The sequence below is a fragment of the Camelina sativa genome, chromosome 10, assembly GCF_030686135.1.
Source record: "Camelina sativa cultivar CO46 ecotype springtype chromosome 10, ASM3068613v1".
In the NCBI taxonomy this organism is placed as follows: Eukaryota; Viridiplantae; Streptophyta; class Magnoliopsida; order Brassicales; family Brassicaceae; genus Camelina; species Camelina sativa.
The window spans coordinates 23,335,228-23,354,352 of NC_141889.1; the positions used below are offsets into that span (position 1 = coordinate 23,335,228).

Here is a 19,125-nt window from a genome sequence, read left to right on the forward strand (position 1 = left end):
AACTCAGCCCTAACATTCTAACCCAGAAGTTGGTCCCATCTCTACCCTTCATCAGAAACATCATCTCAAACTCTTTACACTTATTCTTAGGAGGAGTTCACTTCTTTTCATTCCAGCGGATTGGGAAATCTTTATTATCACTATGGTTCCTTTTCTTTTCTTCTAAGGACTCTAGACATCTTAAGCATTTTTACTTTATTTTCTTTGTCTAATCTTTTTATTTTATGCCCAGAACCACTAACTCTTTTTACTTAGCTCAACCCAAATCCTTTACTAGACTTGTAAACTTTGAAAACACATCCCCCTCCTAAAGACTTTCTACCCTTTTCTTTCTTTTTACTCTTCACTTTTTTGCCCAAATCCTAACCCAATACCCAAAATCGAGTTCTCACTTAGTCCTACTAGTCTGGATAATATGAACTAGAACTACACATGATCCTACTCTTGTCGGTTAGAACCTAACACTTACTAGCAAGCTCAACTCGGAAAAGGCCTAACACTCAAGAATACGATTGGCTTGAAAGAACGGTTGGTTAAGGGTGCGGGAACTGTTCCAAAGATGGGAATCAGCTCCTTGGATTGACAAGGGTGGTAAAAATGTGAAATACAATCCATGTATGTATATGGTATCCATGAGTTCGACTTCAATGCATAACGAGATAATTGCATGTTAGGATTAGGTTTAGATAGATTAGGAATGATGTCAATTCTAAACATGCTTCAATCAAGTCCAGAATGCAATTTTGAGAATTCAAATCCTGGTTCAGTCTTACATTTTAAGTTCAATGAACATGCATCAAAGAACTATCATATTGAATTCAGCATGCTACCAAGGTTACAATTATTATCAACCCCTATGCTAAATGAAACAACCCTATATGAATAACACTAGACTCAATGCTAATATGCAAGTGCAAACTACATGGACACCTTGTTTTTCTTTTTGTGGAAATTTTCGATTCTTTTTCAATTTTTTTTTGGTTTTTCTAAGCAAATAGATGGATGCAAACTCAAACATGATATGATGCAAAAATTTGAAATAAGAATCAGAAAACACAACATCAGATACATCATCTCAAACCCTCCCCCAAACTTAAATTACAAAGTCTCGTGTGTAAGAAAAATTTGAAGAAGGATTTAAGAATCATAACACAAACAATGCATGAATGAAATGGTATATACAAAGGGAAGATAGGAGTACCTCAGTAGTAGAAGAAGGAGTCGGTACTACTCGAGCGAGAGGGTCCTTGTTTCCATTCGATTGAGATGCAAATTTCCAAAATCACCTTGATGTCAGATTGTTAAGGAAGAATGTCGGTTTTCCGGGGATGAAGGTGGTGACTCGAGCGAGACGTAGTCGGTGGGTCGAGTTGTCGGGATGTTGGTGCCAGTCAAGTCGAACAGGGGTGACTCGAGGTATGCTACACGACGTCGGTCGAGTGGGACAGTATTGGATCGAACAGGACAGGTGAGAAAGGTTGACTCGAATGTTGCAGCTCCAGCGATGGCGGATCGAATGACAGATTGTGATTCCACTCTGGTCGAGTTGTTGGTTCTACGCGTGTTGACGTGAGATGTGCGAAGTGAGGTGTGCATGCAACTTGGGTTACAATGGGGAGAGAGGGATCAATTCGAGGGGTGGCAGCTTGAGCGACACTTAGCTTCAGCGGATCGAGTGACAGAGTGGAGTTTGCAAGACTATGACGTCGGTTGAGTCGGACCAAGTCGACTCGAGGGAGATGAGTCCGGCGATCGAGTGGTCCTGTACTGGCTCGAGTGGGTGAGTGGAGTAGACGCGGCTCGAGGGCGATGGCAGATAGACTCAATGAGTGATGCTTTCACTTTTCCTTTTATGTTGCCCATACTCCCTTATGCAGATTCCTGAACACTAGAAGACTAAAAACGAAAATTAAAAACACAAAGATCGTAAAGAATATTTACACTGATACCTTTGGGACTTCCTCCCAAGTGAGCTTGTGTAAAGTTTCTGAGCTTGAATTTGCATACTCCTTATGTTTTGGGAGGGTCATAGAGAGGCTTTGGAGACCCCTCTAGAATGTTTGGTCTAGCCAAATACTCTTTAACATTCTGCCCAAGTTCAATAAGAAAATATCTTCTCTTCTTCATTATCCCCAACCTCTGTCTTGCTTTTCTTGGAGAAGAAATTTTAACTTTACTCTGGAGCTGCATGATTTGCCTTCTCATCTCCTCCAACATGACTGTTAAATCCGCCATTGTATCCCTTAGAATCTTGGTTGTTTGGAGTTCAGAAAAACTGTCAACCGCGGGAGGACTTGTCTCTTTCGGTTGGTGATCAAGAAGCAGGTCTCGACGCTTAGGGAGGGTAACGATTGCACTCGAGTTGAAGAATGGTCGAGTGACACTTTGAGTTTTCTCTTTGGTTACCAAAACCTCTGTTTCTGCCTCATTCACACCCTTAGAGATGTCAAACCCAGCTTTATGATCTTTCTCTTCAATCACGAAGGTCTGTCCATCAATAGTTGGTTTCTTCTTAGAATCCTTGATATCAAACTTCATCTTGAAGTTTTTACCCAGATTGAGATCAATCATCCCCTTCTTGACATTAATGATTGCTCCAGCTGTAGCTAAGAAAGGTCTTCCCAGTATTAGTGGATGTTTTGGCTCTTTATCCATTACCAGCACCACAAAGTCAGCAGGAATCTCATCTTGTCCAATTTTGATGGACATGTTCTCTAGTAGACCATGAGGCCATCTAGTAGTCCTGTTAGCCAATATTAAGCAAAGGTTGCATGACTTGTATTTGTTGAATCGTAGCCTCTGAGCTACAAAGAGTGGAATGAGGCTTACAGAAGCACCAAGGTCACAGAGGCACTTTTTGAAGGCCAATGGACCTAGAGAACAAGACAAGGTGAAAGAACCAGGGTCCTCTACCTTCTTTGGGATAATCATCTTTTGAATAACAACCTTGCATTCATGAATAACCCCACCTATGACATGCACTACCCTCTCATCTTTCAGAGCCTTAGCTTGAGCTCCTTTATCTATCTCCACCTTCTCTTTGGTCCTTTCTGTTACCAAATCAGTTAAAAACTTTTGATATTGAGGCACAAGTGCAAATGCATCAAGCAAAGGCATCCTAAGTTCAATCTCCATGACTTGTTTTTCAAACAGATCTTTATACTTCTCAGTAAGCTGTTTCTTAAACCTCACTGGAAATGGTAGAGGTGGCTTGTATGGTCGAGGAATGAATCTCACAGGTTTATCTTTGGAAGCAGCGGGTTCTTTAGTAGCTTCAGGATCAGATTGCTTGGCTGACTTAATTGGATCTTTGAGCACCTCGACAAGATCCTTTATCTGAAGTTCATCTTGAAGAAAATCTTCTCCATCTAAACTCTCATTGTCCTCAGTGAGCCGTACATCTACAACTTGGGTGGTGATGGCATGGATAGTAGCATAGTCTTTGGGGTTGTGAACTGCTTTTCCACGTAGTTGGCCATGTATTAGGGTAGAAGTAGAAGCCGTCTTGCCTTCCATATACTTCATCTTGGAGATAAGTGCTTCAAACTTGACATTCAGATCATTGTAGGAACACTCCATTCGCTGACTGAGTTCAGCAAGCTTCTTGGCAGTTTCCAGAGAACCACTAGCTTGACCTTGAAGAATTAGTTGCATCATGTGCTTCATTTATTGATCAGGAGCGTGAGTAGGCTGAACTTGTTGAGGTGCAAATCCTGTTGGTGGTCCTGAAGGAGCTTGGTAACCTTGCTACAACTGTTGTTTAGGCACAAATCCTTGATGGTAAGGCACAAAAGATTTTTGTTGACCTTGTTGTTGCTGCTGAGGAGGGTACACTTGATCATGGGGATTTCCAATGTTGCTGCTCCTGTAAGACAAATTGGGGTTCACCTTAAAGGGGTTGTAACCTTTGTTGTATCCACCTTGATTTTGGACGTAGCTGATCTCTTCAGATTGATCACCCTCCCCATCTTGAACTTGGAAATGGTCATCCTCAGATACGAAGTGGATAGTCTGCTGCTGACTTATCAAGAAGCGGTCAAGCTTGTCACTGACATTCTTAAGGTCCGTCTTGTACTTCTACTCAGACCCAGACTCTCCTCTAACTGTACGGTCATAATCCTTGTTATAATTGCCATCAGACTGGGCGAGGTTTTTAACGAGTTCACATCCTTCATCGACGTCCTTGTTCAGGAAGTTGTCGTTTGAATCAGTTTCAAGCAGCATACGTATCTTTGGTAGCACACCACAGTAGAGAGTGCTCAGCAATGACTCGTTGCTGAATCGGTGATGTGGACAATGGCTCTAGTAACCCTTGAAACGCTCCCAGGTTTCACAGAATGATTTTGCGTTCCTCTGAGCAAAGCCAGAGATGTCATTCATGAGACGTGTTGTTCTGGCGTTGGAGAAGAACTTGGTCAAGAAGGCTTTCTTGCAGTCTTCCCAAGTGGTGATTGATCCTTCGGGAATGTTTTTCTCCCATTTATGAAGCTTGTCTCCCAGGGAGAATGGGAAGAGTCACGACTTGTAACCATCCTCACTCACTCCATTGATCTTGGTGAGACTGCACAGACGGTCGAACTCGTCTAAGAGTGGATCCTCCATAGGCAACCCGTGAAACTTGTTCCCTTGGATCATAGAAATCAGACTACTTTTGATTTCGAAGTTGTTATTCTGCAAAGCAGGAGGGACGATTCTAGCATGCTGAGTATGAGTGTTCGATGCATCTCCAGCACCATTGTGTCGCGGTCTCGGATTGGGTCTGTTAGGTTGTTCCATAGTGACTGGTGCGGGATGATCAGTGAAAATATGAGCTTGTCGTGGTCTTTGCAACCGATTCGTCAATAGAAGGTAGGAGATTGTGATTTCCTCTTGATCTGGTGTGCATGCAAGGTTGCAATCAACTGGTTCCTGAGATGCAAAACAAACAAGCAGACAACCAAAACAAGTCAGTACTCAGAATGACAGGTGTAACAGAACTTAATCTTGCAAAACTTGAAATCTTAAATGTAGCAAAATGAATCCCAAATGGCAACGATGCCAAATTGATACTAGGATTTTGTATGTATGCTAGCAGGTTCAATTAACCTTATGTAGTTGTAGTACTTAAGGTGTCAATCCAAATGGGAACTTTGCTACAACTCAAGATGCAATCAAGAAATCACAAGTCAAGCCAATTCAAAGAGTGGTTTTATATCTAACAATCCTAGAATGATCACAATGCAAAACGGAAATGAATTACAGGACTAGAAACGAGGATGCATGACAAGAAGTAAACATAAGTGAAAGAACAAACGAGTCTAAGCGTGAACTAAAATGCAAGATCAGAAACGGTCTCAGGAATGCAATAACAATCAGAAAGATAGACGTCCTAAGGATGGGAGTAATTGATGTCGGTGGAGTCTCCTTGTCTATAGAGTGTTTAACATGCCACAAGAAAACTATCCCTAAACAATGAACATCACGACTTAGCTAATCCAATCTCTTCGCAGAAGCTACTCAGACTCTACCACTTACAAACTTAGCTCTCACTAGAGAAACATGGTCGAGCAGGCATGACAAACCAGTTCATTCACGTCAACGAACACCCTAGACAACTAATCTCTTAGGCTAGGATTGCAAGTCTCTGGCACTAGTTGGTTAGACATTTCATCAAACACCTTTTGGGTGCGGAAATGTCTAAGACCTAGTTCCAACTGATCAGAGAGAAACTAGTATTTCTAACTCTAGTCCAGAAGGGAATCATACGAATCTAAACTTAAACACCTTACACACTAATATCCTCCACCTAATCTATTCCATCCTCAAGAACTCTAACACTACTCGGATCCAGAAATCATCATCAAGGATACAAACTCGGAAAACACTGAATCAAGCATCATCAAATGATTAAAACCGAGATGAACAACTTTGTATAAGAAATCCAATGCAAAAACTCAATATAATCAAAGCTATATGGATTACAAGATCAGAGAACGTTTTAGGTGGCTAGGTAAACCTTAAGAAAAAGCGAGATAAAAAATGTCCTTGGACAAGACCTAACAAAATGTATATATAGTTCAACATGGAAAGCCCTAAAACTTAACACGACAAGGTAAAGAGTCGGTTTGGGAATCTCCAGAAGCGTGTGAGATGGAGCGTCTTCCTTCTTGACATGTACGATCGAGTAAGTGCGCGTCGACCCAGGTGGCTTGAATGATGCTTGGGGAGGCTGGCTCGACTGATGGCTTGACTGGTGGCTTGAATGATGTCTCGACTGGTGGCTCGACTGGTGGCTCGACTGGTGGCTCAACTGATGGCTCGACTGGTGGCTCGACGTGTGGCTCGACTGGTGGCTCGACTAGTGCTCGACTGGAGTGATGTAGGCTCGGGCTGGGTGTATAGGCATTGGAAATATGATTCAATTCTCTATAACTTTAGTGAAGACGTCGAAAGCTGAATCCCAAGGTAAAATCTTCACTCGACTTGATCAAAGAGGTGGAAGAAGTCGGATGTCTGGCGTGGTTGGTCGAGTGGGATGACATTCATTCCAGGCATGATCGATCGAGTGGGATGCTAGTGCTTCTTCCTGGGAGCCCGTCCAAGTCGCATGTCGGTCGAGTCGCATTGCTTCTCTCCAGGGAGCGTTGGTCGAGTCGCATGTCTCAGCCTTCATTTGGTTCCAACAGTCTTGACATCCCCTAAACACCTGAAATACTCCAAAATGCACAATGTATGCAAAGATGATGCAAGAACTACCTGATGAGACCATGCACAGCTCAACTAAAAGTGTATCCAAACCTTTTTTTTATTTGTTTGAACTGAGAAGTGTGTAGTATCTTCTCAACTTGTGTACTTTTTAGTGTGTCATATCTAAGTTGTAATCAAGCTTGTAGTCTAAGAGATCTCCATCTCTCTTAGAAGTACACTTCGTTCTTCCCCTTCAATCCGCTGCAATTCCACCTCTTCACCTTCTCCGTCGTTCATCTCTCCATTCCGCTGCATCTTCCACCCATTCTTCTTCATCATTTCGTTCATCTCTCTTTAAGACCTTGCAAAGACTGTTCTTGCGAATACATCCTCAGCCAGGAGTCTATCATGTGGTATCAGAGCCACTTTGCAACCAGGTTTTGAAATTCCATTTGTCACTCTTTGTTTCTCCCAGAATTTTCATTCATCTTGCAAGAATGTTATAAAATGATTTACTTGTTCAAAAATTACGAAATCAATTGCATTTGGATCCTCTTTTAGTCTATTATTTTTAAAAATTGATTTTGGAATTTTTGGATTCGTTTTCATATTTTTCCAGATCTCATTTTTAGTTACGTGTTTTTGGAACAATTTACTTGTTGGATCATTGTTTTATTTTCAGGTACCATGGTGACATCAGAAGAGGAAGAGTCATCCACCTCTAGCCTAGAAAGGAGAATTACGAAATCAATCACAGCTGCTATGGAAATGATGCTCGATGAAAAGCTTGTTGCTCTACGTCAAAGGCAATACATGGATCTTAAACCTAAGCCACCAGACGACACATCTAGATCAATCCAGAGCAGTCCACAGAAAACCTCTCACACTCCCAAATCTAAATCTGTGATTCATTCTAAAATCTCTCTGGCTCATAAACTCTATACATTTGCAGGAAAAGGAGACTACCTTGAGTGGGAGAAAAACATGGATGATTGGTTCTACAACAAGGACATCCCAAGAAATGAGAGATTAGCTTTTGCACTTACATAACTTACTGGAGACGCTTACAAATAATGGTTGCAAGAAGTTGATGACCGTTGGTATTACAAGGAGCCGAATATCACATTGTGGAGAGATCTTAAGAAACTTATAAGGAATAAGTATGCTCCACAAGCGCTACATCGTGCTTCCCAAGCCAATGCCACAATCAAAGCAGTTCCTGAAAAGAAAATCCCAAAATCCGTGGAGGCAAAGACGCAGTCATATCTTTTTGAGGCGTTAACTGAATACATTAAATTTGAGAAGATGAAGGCTAAGTCAACATCTCAACCAAAGAAGATCCCTGAACCAATTGTCGTTCACGAGCAAAGTCTAAAATCATTACTCAAACCAAGTGGAGAACTGAAGCAATGTAAGTTTTCTACACTTTCAAAATCAAAGGAAGTAAAAAATCAAGGTTTAGAAACTTTCAATTCTTTTATGATGCACCTGTCTTTTCCCAAAAGTATTGAGATAGGTACAAATTCTAATGGAGGACAATGGAAGCAAGCAGAGCAAGAAAAGGAGAATAAGGAGTTTGAAAGAAAGGACCAGTCCGGACCCGAGGAGGAACAGCTCAGAAACGGACCCGAGGAGAAACAGCTTGGAGGAGAAGCCCAGGAGAGACAGTTCATTGCTGAGGATGATGTTGCTATACCAACTGGACCTATGACTCTATCTCAAGCTAAGTGTGATCTTTCTTTTATCCAATCTAATTTTGTGCTTGAAAAACTAACCCAATTGGAACCGGAGTAGCCGAGTAGCATAATTTCCTTTTTACAAGTTCCGAAAGAAGAATCACTAGAAACAAAACAAATGAGTTTCCCATTGATTAGTGATTTGGAGCATATCAGCATTGTGCCCAAACCAGTCCATATACTATACCTTTGTGACTACCCAAGAAAGCACTGTAAGGAAATTGATTTGGTTAGGACAGATCGTAACTATTTTTTGATCATTTCTGCTCAAGATGAAAAACGTTTTAGTTTAGAAAATGTGAAAAATTTTGTGTTTCAAAATCTGTTATGAACAAAATGATTCCAACATTTGAAACATTTGCTTTTAAAGAGTTCTCTAAGCCAAAAGGATTGTTGTTTGAAAAATTTCATGAATTTAACTCTTCTTTGAGAGTTTCTTTGTGTAACATTGCAATGGAATTATTTAAAAGTAAAACTGAGCATGTAATGGGTAAACCTTTTTCTGACATGAGACATTTTCTTGAAAAAGAGTTGTGTGATTGTAAACTGTACAATGAGCATTGCAAACCAAATGTGAAAGATCATGTTTTTTATTTCTATATTTCAAGTATAATGCATTTGTTCTATCCCATGAGTGCTAAAAAAGGAACAGGTTACATGGAGAAGCATAAGTACTTTGGAGAAGAAACATGTTCTGTTCAAATCAAGGAGAAACCACCAGATATATGCCAACAAATGATTTATTCATTTTGAAGTTAGAATCTGGAAGTATCTCAGGAAAACTACTTCGATCGCTCAAAGATGCTCTATTCTAAAACTCTATTTTGATAACAACTACATGAATATCTGTTTGATCTTTTTCTATGTGCCTAAACTATTTCCTTTTGATGTAGGAGATCTTGCGGAGCATGGAAAAGTAATGAAAGCTTCCTCAACGCTCCAAGATGAACCACCCGATGCAATACTTGTGCTCATATCCAACAATCATAAGATAAGTATTTTTATTCTCAAGGACTCTCTTATCCAAAATCACACAGATATGATTCGCTTGTCTTTGTCAACAGAGCGAATACAGACTTTAGAGCAGTCATGAAGCGCACAAGAAAAACTGAAAAGAAAGTAGGAGACAAACGATTTAAGCCACCTGATTTGGATCAAGATGAGCAACAACATGTCATCGGCGTCATAATGATCCAAGAAGAACCCCCAGATCCACTTCCATTAATCATGATGAGCATCAATCATACCCAAGGCACTATTCAGCTAAGTAATTCCCTAATCCAATTTGTTTCTCAAGATTCTAGAGCTTTGATTATCAGTTTATTACATTCAGAACATGACAATGATAATGATTTGTACCAAGCTGAGATATGTTTTCATGTTTATAGTGAATCCATGACTATAATGATGCACTTGATTTTTGCCAAAGGTATTTACAACTTTGCAGGTACAAAAGAGGAGCCCCCAGATTTTATTTCGTCCAAAGTCTTTGCGAGGACTAGAATTGGAGATATTATGATGCATGATCATAAATCCAATGGTTGTTTTAGGATGATCTTTGAGGTTCGACAACAACTAATGGTATACTTGAGGAGTAAACAATTTTCAGCTGAATAGGAGTCAGAACTAATCGATGGACCGTTCAAAGTGCTCAAAAGGATCAACAACAATGCCTACCAACTCGACATCCAAGGTAAGTACAAAGTTAATGGCAGTTTCAATGTTTCTGATCTTCTTCCTTATTATGCAGATAATTCGGATTTGAGGTCAAATCCTTTTCAAGTGGGAGAGGATGATGAGACCATGGACAGCTCAACCAAAGAACATGGACAGGAGGAGCAGCTTGAACCAGAAGAAGCATTGGAGGATCAGCTTGTACCAGCAGAAGCATTGGAGGAAGTGTTGGTCGTTCCAGGAGGCTCAACCAAGCTATCAATGGACTAACCAAGGATCTGGACAAGAAGCAAGAATACATGGCTCAAACCACCTTAATGATGACCGAAGCACACGGTGTTCGATGAAGGGATAAGTGTTGCTTATGCACTCTTTTTCCCTTGTCAAGTTTTGCCCCATTGGGTTTTCTTGACAAGGTTTTTAATGAGGCTTAAGTGGCACTTTCAAGGCCCCTTTGTCACCCCATTTCGTGGTCCAAGACTCATCTTTTTGCCATGGCCCATTTTCTATTTCTCTCGTTTAAACTTTGCATTTATTGCTTTTGTATTTTTCTAGGCATTGTGCATGAGCTTGACCTTGTTAATGCTCTTGCTTGATTTCCTAGACCTTTATTTCTCCCTTCTCTCCTCTACTCCTTCGTCCCCCTTCTCCTATAAAAAGACAATTTAGTTCTCATTTGTTTCTTATCAAACATTTTAATCAAAAACCTTCTTTTTACTTGTTTGATCTGAGAAGTGTGTAGTACCTTCTCATCTTGTTTACTTCTTAGTGTGTCATATCTAATTTGTAATCAAGCTTGTAGTCTAAGAGATCTCCATCTCTCTTAGAAGTACACTTCGTTCTTCCCCTTCAATCCGCTGCAATTCCACATCTTCACCTTCTCCGCCGTTTATCTCTCCATTCCGCTGCATCTTCCACCCATTCTTCTTCATCATTTCGTTCATCCCTCTTCAAGACCTTGCAAAGTGTGTTCTTGCCAATAGATCCTCAGCCAGGAGTATATCACTACCTAAACATGCAAAGTTTATAGAAGAGACTAGAAAATGATGCAAAACAATGAGTTATCCTAGCTAAATGCATGAAGAATACATGCTAAGGAGAGACAAAATATAGACATACCAGCTCTCAATTACTAAACTTTCATTTGTAATCTCCTAATCAAATTTGAATTTTCAAACAAGTCCACTAAGTTCACAATATCCCGTAACATCAATTTTCCTAGGTTAGAGAAATATTGCTCAATTTATATTGGTTCATGCATTCTATCAAACACTTTTGATGCATAGAAAAACCTAGAATCTAGAATAAGGGGATCAATCATATTGTAGCATTAAGAACATATAAATAAAAGAACCACAAAGAGATAGAATTTCCGTATCAACCAATTAAACCATTAAATCATTGACTCTCCTAGTTAGAACCCTAAAACCCAATTGGAAATCTAATCACACATAACAAAATTAATAGAAATCATATATGAAGAAAACATGATGAAATTGCAAAGGAATAGATTCAAAGGGTTCAAAATTCTACTCCAAATCAAGAGCAAGAGTAGGAATATTTCTCCTCAATCTTACAAGTTCTCAAAAGCTGCATGGAATAAAACTTATGGTTCCTTCTCCCAACCAATAAAAAGTATTTATAGAATTCTCAAAATAAGGTAAAAAAGGTAACAACCTAGTTAGGGTATTTTATCAGCTAGGCAAGTTTCTCTAGTAGGCAGATTTTAACGTGAAAATTTTCGGTTTAGGATTCGTTACTTAGCCAGGCGGGTTTCTTAGACTGGCGGGTTTCCACGTGAACTAACATCCATCTCATATTCTTGTTTGTATTCAGAAGTGCTTATTTTCCTCCATTTTCCTCCAAAGTATCCTAAAACCTGTAAGAATATCAAGATCCAAAAGACCCCCAAAACAGGCCGCTTCCGCAGTGATATTAGCAATTGCGCAAAACGCTTCCTGGAGCTAACCCTTTTTATCAAGAATTGGCGGATGCAAACCAGGTGAAGCAGCAGCCTAGCGGCCAGCTCATCCCGTACTTCCCCATTAAACTTCGTTAGCATATCATCAAAAAGACCTTTCTCAGCTGCCTAAAAATCAAACGGCTCCTCTGACCCGAACTGTGGGATTGCACCATCAAGCATCAATAGATGCATCCTGAGGATGTAGCTCTTCTAATAGGCGACCATCCCCTTCAGCTGAAACTGTAACCAACTCCACCTAATCCATATTGTCATCAGCACCGAGTTGCTCCACAACATCCTCAGAACACAAATTTTCCACCATCGCTGAACCCTCCAAGTTAAGAGACACCTGAGCCAAATCCTCCTCCACCCGTACTAAATTGATTCCTGCGTCAACCCTTGTAGTATCCCGTGAGTCTATAACTGGACCAGTAGCCGAGTCTAGCAAGACCATATTATACACCATTGGCTGCTCCGCCCAGTCCAGAAATAGTGGTTTAGAAACCACTTTTCTTTCCTGCAGAACCGTTATCACAAGCGACCGAACCTTGCTCTACAACCAACCCCTGATCCGCCGCATCAATCGCTAACCCCACTTTATCCACAGCCAAACACTTCTGACGATGTCAGTGTTCATTATACTGTACATAACTGGAAAATCGTGGTTGTCGATATGAGAACTCACACCACCGTCTGTACGTCCGTACAACCAACACACAAGATGGGTCGTCCGTACCAAGAAGAAGTTAAGCGAGTCCAGATCATGAGAGTGAGTCTTCTATGGCAGCAAAATATCTAGATCCTTCTTAAAGAGCTGTTGGTGATTTGCGAACAAGTGGGTGAGCAAAGTCAAAGAGAAGTCACATGTTGGGTTTAAGGAGACATGTCGCTTTCACTATGTAAAATGTGTACAGCATCTTTTGTAGAATATTCCTTATGTAACTGTCCATATGTAGCTTGTACCTAGGATCGAAATTAAGTAAGAAGTAAGAATTCTTCTTCTACACTTTTCTCTTATCCTATCTACACTCACTCACACTTCTCTACACTCAATCGCTACTTCCTACACTAGCTACACTCTTTTATCGTCTAAACTAACATGGTAGCAGAGAGTGAATGCTCCCGATTCTAGATTTCACACCCACCAAATGCTTCCGCTTCAAACCCTTCAAAACTCTCCTTCGTGTTCTGTTTCTATTTTGAAAGTCTCTCTTCTTTAATCAATGGTTTCTTCGGCATGGAAGGTACTAAGACCTTGATTGTTCCGATTACTCTCAAAGGAGAGAACTATTTGTTGTGGGCAAAAACCACAAAGACGGCACTGTGTGGTCGAGGGCTTTGGACCCACATTACATCAAAAGAAGCCCCAAAGGAGGCTACAACCGAAGACGACAAAGATGTTGCCACTAAAGGCGAAGACAAGTGGTTCCAAGAGGACCTAAGTGTTCTAGCCATCATTCAGAACTATCTTGATGCTCCATTACTCGAAGCCTACTCCTATTTTGAGACGACCAAAGATCTATGGGACACATTACAAAATGTGTTTGGAAACACAACCAATTTAAACCGAGTTTTTGAGATTAAGAGAGGCATCAATAACCTTAGCCAAGAGGACATGGAGTTCACTAAACACTTTGGGAAGTTCAGATCCCTTTGGGCAGAGCTTTAGATGCTTCGACCGGCCACTCTCGATCTAACTATCCTGAATGAGCGGCGAGAGCAAGATAAAGTGTTTGGCCTACTCCTAACTCTAAACCCCTCCTACAACGACCTTATAAAGCATATTTTAAGGTCGGATAAGCTCCCAAGCCTTGATGATGTTTGTAATCAGATCCAAAAGGAACATGGTTCCATGGGCTTGTTTGGGAGCAAAGGAGAACTTGTAATGGCCAATAAGGTGGAGATAGCTTCCGCAAACAAGGTATACTAAAAACAAGATGACAAGAATCCACCAGTTAGTGACCATTGCAAGAATATTGGTCATTTCAAGAGTCGGTGCTGGATCCTTCACCCCCATCTCCGAGTCAATCGGCCTATGAACAACCGAGGAGGACCGCCGCAAGCCCATCAAGCGACTATGATGGGAGAAGCAACGTCTTCCGAGCCAAACCACCAAGCCTCTGGAGGAAATGGAACCGCACTAGCAGCTACTTCAAAGCTAGTGAGGAAATCCGACCTTGATGCCTTAATCAAATCCATCAAGGAAGCTTCTGGTAACTCTTATCTTTCTCTTAAGTCTACTAAACCTCTTATTATTGATTCGGGAGCTTCACATCACATGATTAGTGAATCTAAACTAATAAATGAAATTAAACCGGCCTTTGGAAATGTTATTATAGCTAATGGTGAGAAAGTACCAGTTAAGGGAATTGGAAACTTGAAATTATTTGATAAAGTGTCTAAAGCGTTTTATATGCCTAGTTTCACATCTAATCTGTTATCGGTTAATAGAGCTACCACTGATTTAAATTGCTATGCAATATTTGGTCCTAATGATGTCCATTTTCAGGATATTGAGACAAGTAAAGTGCTAGGCCAAGCAATCTCTAAGGATGATCTATATGTGCTTGAGGACTTGAACCTATCTTCTTCTTCTTCATGTTTTAATTCAGTTGCTGATAAGATTAATAGCTCTATTTGGCATGCTAGACTAGGACACCCTCGCACTCGTGCGTTAGGACTTATTTTTCCAAGTATTTCTTTTAAAAATGATGAATGTGAGGCTTGTATCCTTGGTAAACATTGCAAATCTGTCTTTCCGAAGTCTCTTACTATTTATGAAAATTGTTTTGATTTGGTTCATTATGATGTGTGGACTTCACCATGTTTATCAAGAGAAAATCAAAAATATTTTGTCACTTTTATTGATGAAAAATCTAAGTATATTTGGTTAACTCTTCTCCCTTCTAAAGATAGGGTTCTTGAAGCCTTTATTAGCTTCCAAAATTATGTGACTAACCATTATAATGCAAAGATTAAGATTCTAAGATCAGATAATGGTGGCGAATACACAAGTCATGCCTTTAAACAACACTTCAACAAACATGGCATCATTCATCAAACAAGTTGTCCATACACTCCTCAACAAAATGGTGTAGCTGAGAGAAAGCAAGGTCCATGATGTTGCACACAAAAGTTCCAAGGCGCTTTTGGAGTGATGCGGTCTTAGCAGCGTGTTATCTAATCAACCGCACTCCTACAAAGATTTTACAAGACATCTCACCATTTGAGGTACTAAACAAAGAAAAACCTAGTTTTGATCATTTACGTGTATTTGGGTGCATGTGCTTTGTCTAGGTGAGTTGCGAGACAAGCTTGACGTCAAAAGCACCAAGAGTATGTTTATTGGCTACTCCACCACACAAAAGGGCTACAAATGTTATGAACCTGAAACTAGAAGAGTATTGGTGTCTCGTGATGTCAAATTCGTCGAATCTCGAGGATACTATGATAAAAAGAATTGGGAGGACCTCAAAGGCTTATCTACTTCTCCATCTGATCGAGCAAGGAACCTTCGCATTATACTAGAGAGGCTGGGGAACACAAATGATCGGGACAACCAAAGTTCAACCGGGTGATATGTCTATATTTTGTCTCTCCTTAGCATATATTTATCATGCATTTAGCTAGGATAACTGATTGTTTTGCATCATTTTCTATTCTTTTCTATACACTTTGCATGTCTAGGTAGTTCTTGCATCATTCGTGCATACATTGTGCATTTTGGAGTATTTTAGGTATTGAGGAGACGTTGGAAGCACATCCGTCTGAGCCATGCTCACCAGCGCATCCGTCCGAGCCATGCTCCCCAGCGCATCCGTCTGAGCCATGCTCCCCAGTGCATCCATCCGAGCTATGCTCCCCAGCCGTCCATCCGAGCCATGATCCCCAGCCGTCCGTCCGAGTCATGATGACATTGCATTCCATTCGACGCGCACGGACTCCTTCGCACATGTCAGGAAGAAAGACGTTTGGTTTCACACGCTTCAGGAGATTACCAAACCGACTCCTTACCTTATCGTTTTAAGTTTTAGGGCTTTCCATGTTGGACTACTATATATACATTTTGTTAAGTCTTTGCTGAGACATCTCATCTTTTATCTCGTTCTTTTCCTGAAGGTTTACCCTAGCCACCAAAAACATTCTCAGACTTTGTATTCCGACACCTTTGAGTTTATTTAATATTTTCATTTGATTTCTTTTACAAGTTGTTCTTTACTTTTCAATCTATCTAAGAATGTTTGTTTCTATATTTTCTAGGTTTGCATCCTTGATAATGATTTTCGGATCTGAGTAGTGTAGTAGTCCTTGAGGATGGGATAGATTAGGTGGAGGATCTTAGGATGTAGAGTGTTTAAGCTTTGATTTTTATGATTCCCTTCTGGACTAGTGTTAGAAATGCTACTTTCTCTCTGATCAATTGGAACTAGGTTCGAGACATTTCCACACCCAAAAGGTGTTTGATGAAATGTCTGACCAACTAGTGCCAGAGACTTACGTTCCTAGCCTAAGAGATTAGTTGTCTAGGATGTTTGTTGACATGAACGAACTTGTTTGTCATGCCTGCTCAACCATGTTTCTCTAGTGAGAACTGGGTATGGAAGTGGTTGGGTCTGAGTAGATTTTGCCAAGAGATTGGATTAGCTAAGTTGTAATGTTCGTTGTTTAGTGATAGATTTCTTGTGGCATGTTAAACACTCTGTATGCTAGGAAACTTCACCGACATCAATTACTCCCATCCTTAGGACCTCTTTCTTTCTGATTTTTATTACATTCCTGAGACTGTTTCGTTTCTTGCCTTTTAGTTCATGCTTAGAATCGTTTATGTTTTTATTCATTTTCGCTTTTTGTCGTGCATTTTCGTTTCTAATCCTAGAACACATTTCCGTTTTACATTCTGATCATTCTAGGACTGTTAGACAAACACTCTCTTTGAATTGGCTTGACTTGTGATTTTTTGATTGCATCTTAATTGTTAGTGAAGTTTCCCAACTGGATTGACACCTTAAGTATTACAACTGCATAAGGTTAATTGAACCTGCTAGGAGACACAAAAACCCTAGTATCACCGGGCCAAACTCACCAAGAGATACTGTTCCACTCGGTGACCTTGACCCTAATGAGACAAACGAAGCCGAAGCTCCTCTCACTCAAGCTGAACAATCCGGTGCCAATGAGGAAAATTTACACCAATCTGAAGATACACAACCAGACGATGCAATGATATCAAATGATCCTGATGATGAGGAACATGATCATGAAGATTTTATTCCCCTACGTCGCAGCCAACGTCTTAAGCTTGACCCCTCTAACTGGCGAAACACTCGGGTCTACTATAACAATATGGCGGTTGCTCACCCTATCCAAGCCGTTTGCACTCTTGCACATTTTCCTTTGGAGCATCAAATGTTTCTTGGCCATATTGATAAACATTAGATTCCCCAAACCTATGAAGAAGCCAAAGAGCATAAAGAATGGCGTGATGCGGTTAGTGCCGAGAAGCAAGCAATGGAATCTAATCACACTTGGGACGAGGCTGACCTCCCCAAGGGCAAGAAAGCGGTAACATCAAGATGGATCTTTACCATTAAGTACAAGAGTGATGGGGAGATTAAACGCTATAAAGCGCGTCTTGTAGCACGGCGATTCATACAAACGTATGGGGGGGGACTACCTTGATACGTTTGCACCGGTGGCAAAGCTCCATATTGTTCGGGTAGTTCTCTTTCTTGCAACCAACTTAGATTGGGAATTGTGGAAAATGGATGTTAAGAATGCGTTCTTGCAAGGTAAGCTTGAAGATGAAGTATATATGTGACCGCCACCGAGTTTAGAAGACACCATTGGTCCAGGAAATGTATTTAAACTGAACAAAGCAATTTATGGTCTAAAACAGTCCCCAAGGGCATGGTACCATAAGTTAAGCACCACATTACTAGAGAGAGGATTTCGCAAATCAGAGACTGATCACACTCTCTTCACATTGCCAAGTGACAAAGGTATTGTAGTCATTCTAGTATATGTTGATGATATCATCATAACTGGAAGTGACAAGGTAGGTATTCAAGACACTAAAATCTTCCTAAAATCAGTATTTGACATTAAGGATCTTGGAGAACTTAAATATTTCCTTGGGATAGAAGTATATAGGTCGGATTAAGGTTTGTTTTTATCACAAAGGAAATATGCTCTTGATTTATTGAGTGAAGCAGGTATACTAGGTTTAAAAGCAGTGTCAACACCACTTGAGGAAAACTATAAGGCAGGAGGAAAGGGAGAGCTTGAGGCAGCCCCATTCGAAGATGTCACACGATATCGGCGACTAGTGGGTAAGCTTATATATCTTACCATTACTCGACCTGACATTTGTTTTGCTGTGAACCAGGCTAGCCAACATATGCAAAACCCCACTGTCCATCATTGGAAAATGGTGAACCGGATCCTCAAATACATCAAAGGTGCACCCGGACAAGGAATTTGGATGGGACGAAATGAGAACATGAAATTGGTAGGATATTGTGATGTTGATTACGCCGGCGACCGTGAAGATTGTCGATCCACAACCAGATACTGCACGTTCCTAGGAGGCAACCTTGTCACATGGAAAAGCAAGAAACAAAAGGTGGTATAGAGCCATGAGGAAACTAACTACCAAACTGATGTGGCTTAAAGCTCTACTAAAGGATCTTGGAGTTGAATCCCCAAAACCTATCACAATGCATTGTGATAATGAAGCAGCCATTCACATAGCCACTAACTCCGTGTTTCATGAAAGGACAAAACACATCGAGGTTGATTGTCATAAGGTCCGACAACAAATTCAACTTGGTGTCACTCTACCTTGCCACACTAAAAGCTCTGAACAGCTCGCCGACATTCTCACCAAGGCGACAAGTCCACAAGTATGTGAATATATTCACTCCAAACTTGGTCTTAAGGATCTCACTCGGCCATAAGCGCCAAACATGGCACGTACACTCTTTTTCCCTTGAGTATAGTTTTTCCCAAGTGGTTTTTTATACTAAGGTTTTTAATGAGGTGGGTGTTCATGAGTCCAAGCTTGAAAAATACTCTTGATCAAGCTTA

At 40.6% G+C, this 19,125-nt stretch overlaps 1 protein-coding gene, 1 non-coding gene and 2 pseudogenes across 3 annotated transcripts in view; 3 read left to right on the forward strand and 1 right to left on the reverse strand.

Annotated features, from left to right (window-relative positions):
* LOC104719509 (ribulose bisphosphate carboxylase small subunit, chloroplastic 2-like) overlaps positions 1-19,125 on the reverse strand; it is a 39,663-nt gene that overhangs the window by 19,469 nt on the left and 1,069 nt on the right. The window contains exon 1 of one of the 2 annotated variants that reach the window (XM_087469290.1): positions 931-1,074. The exons of the other annotated variant lie outside the window; for it this stretch is intronic. The gene's annotated coding sequence lies outside the window, so the exon portion shown is untranslated. Of the gene's footprint in view, positions 1-930; positions 1,075-19,125 lie in introns of those variants that run through there. 2 annotated transcript variants of the gene reach the window in all.
* Positions 4,280-4,386, forward strand: LOC147937232 (small nucleolar RNA R71). The gene has a single exon (XR_015569769.1). It is a non-coding gene; the product is annotated as a small nucleolar RNA R71 (small nucleolar RNA).
* Positions 8,521-9,155, forward strand: LOC147937233 (uncharacterized; annotated as a pseudogene).
* Positions 9,492-10,423, forward strand: LOC147937234 (uncharacterized; annotated as a pseudogene).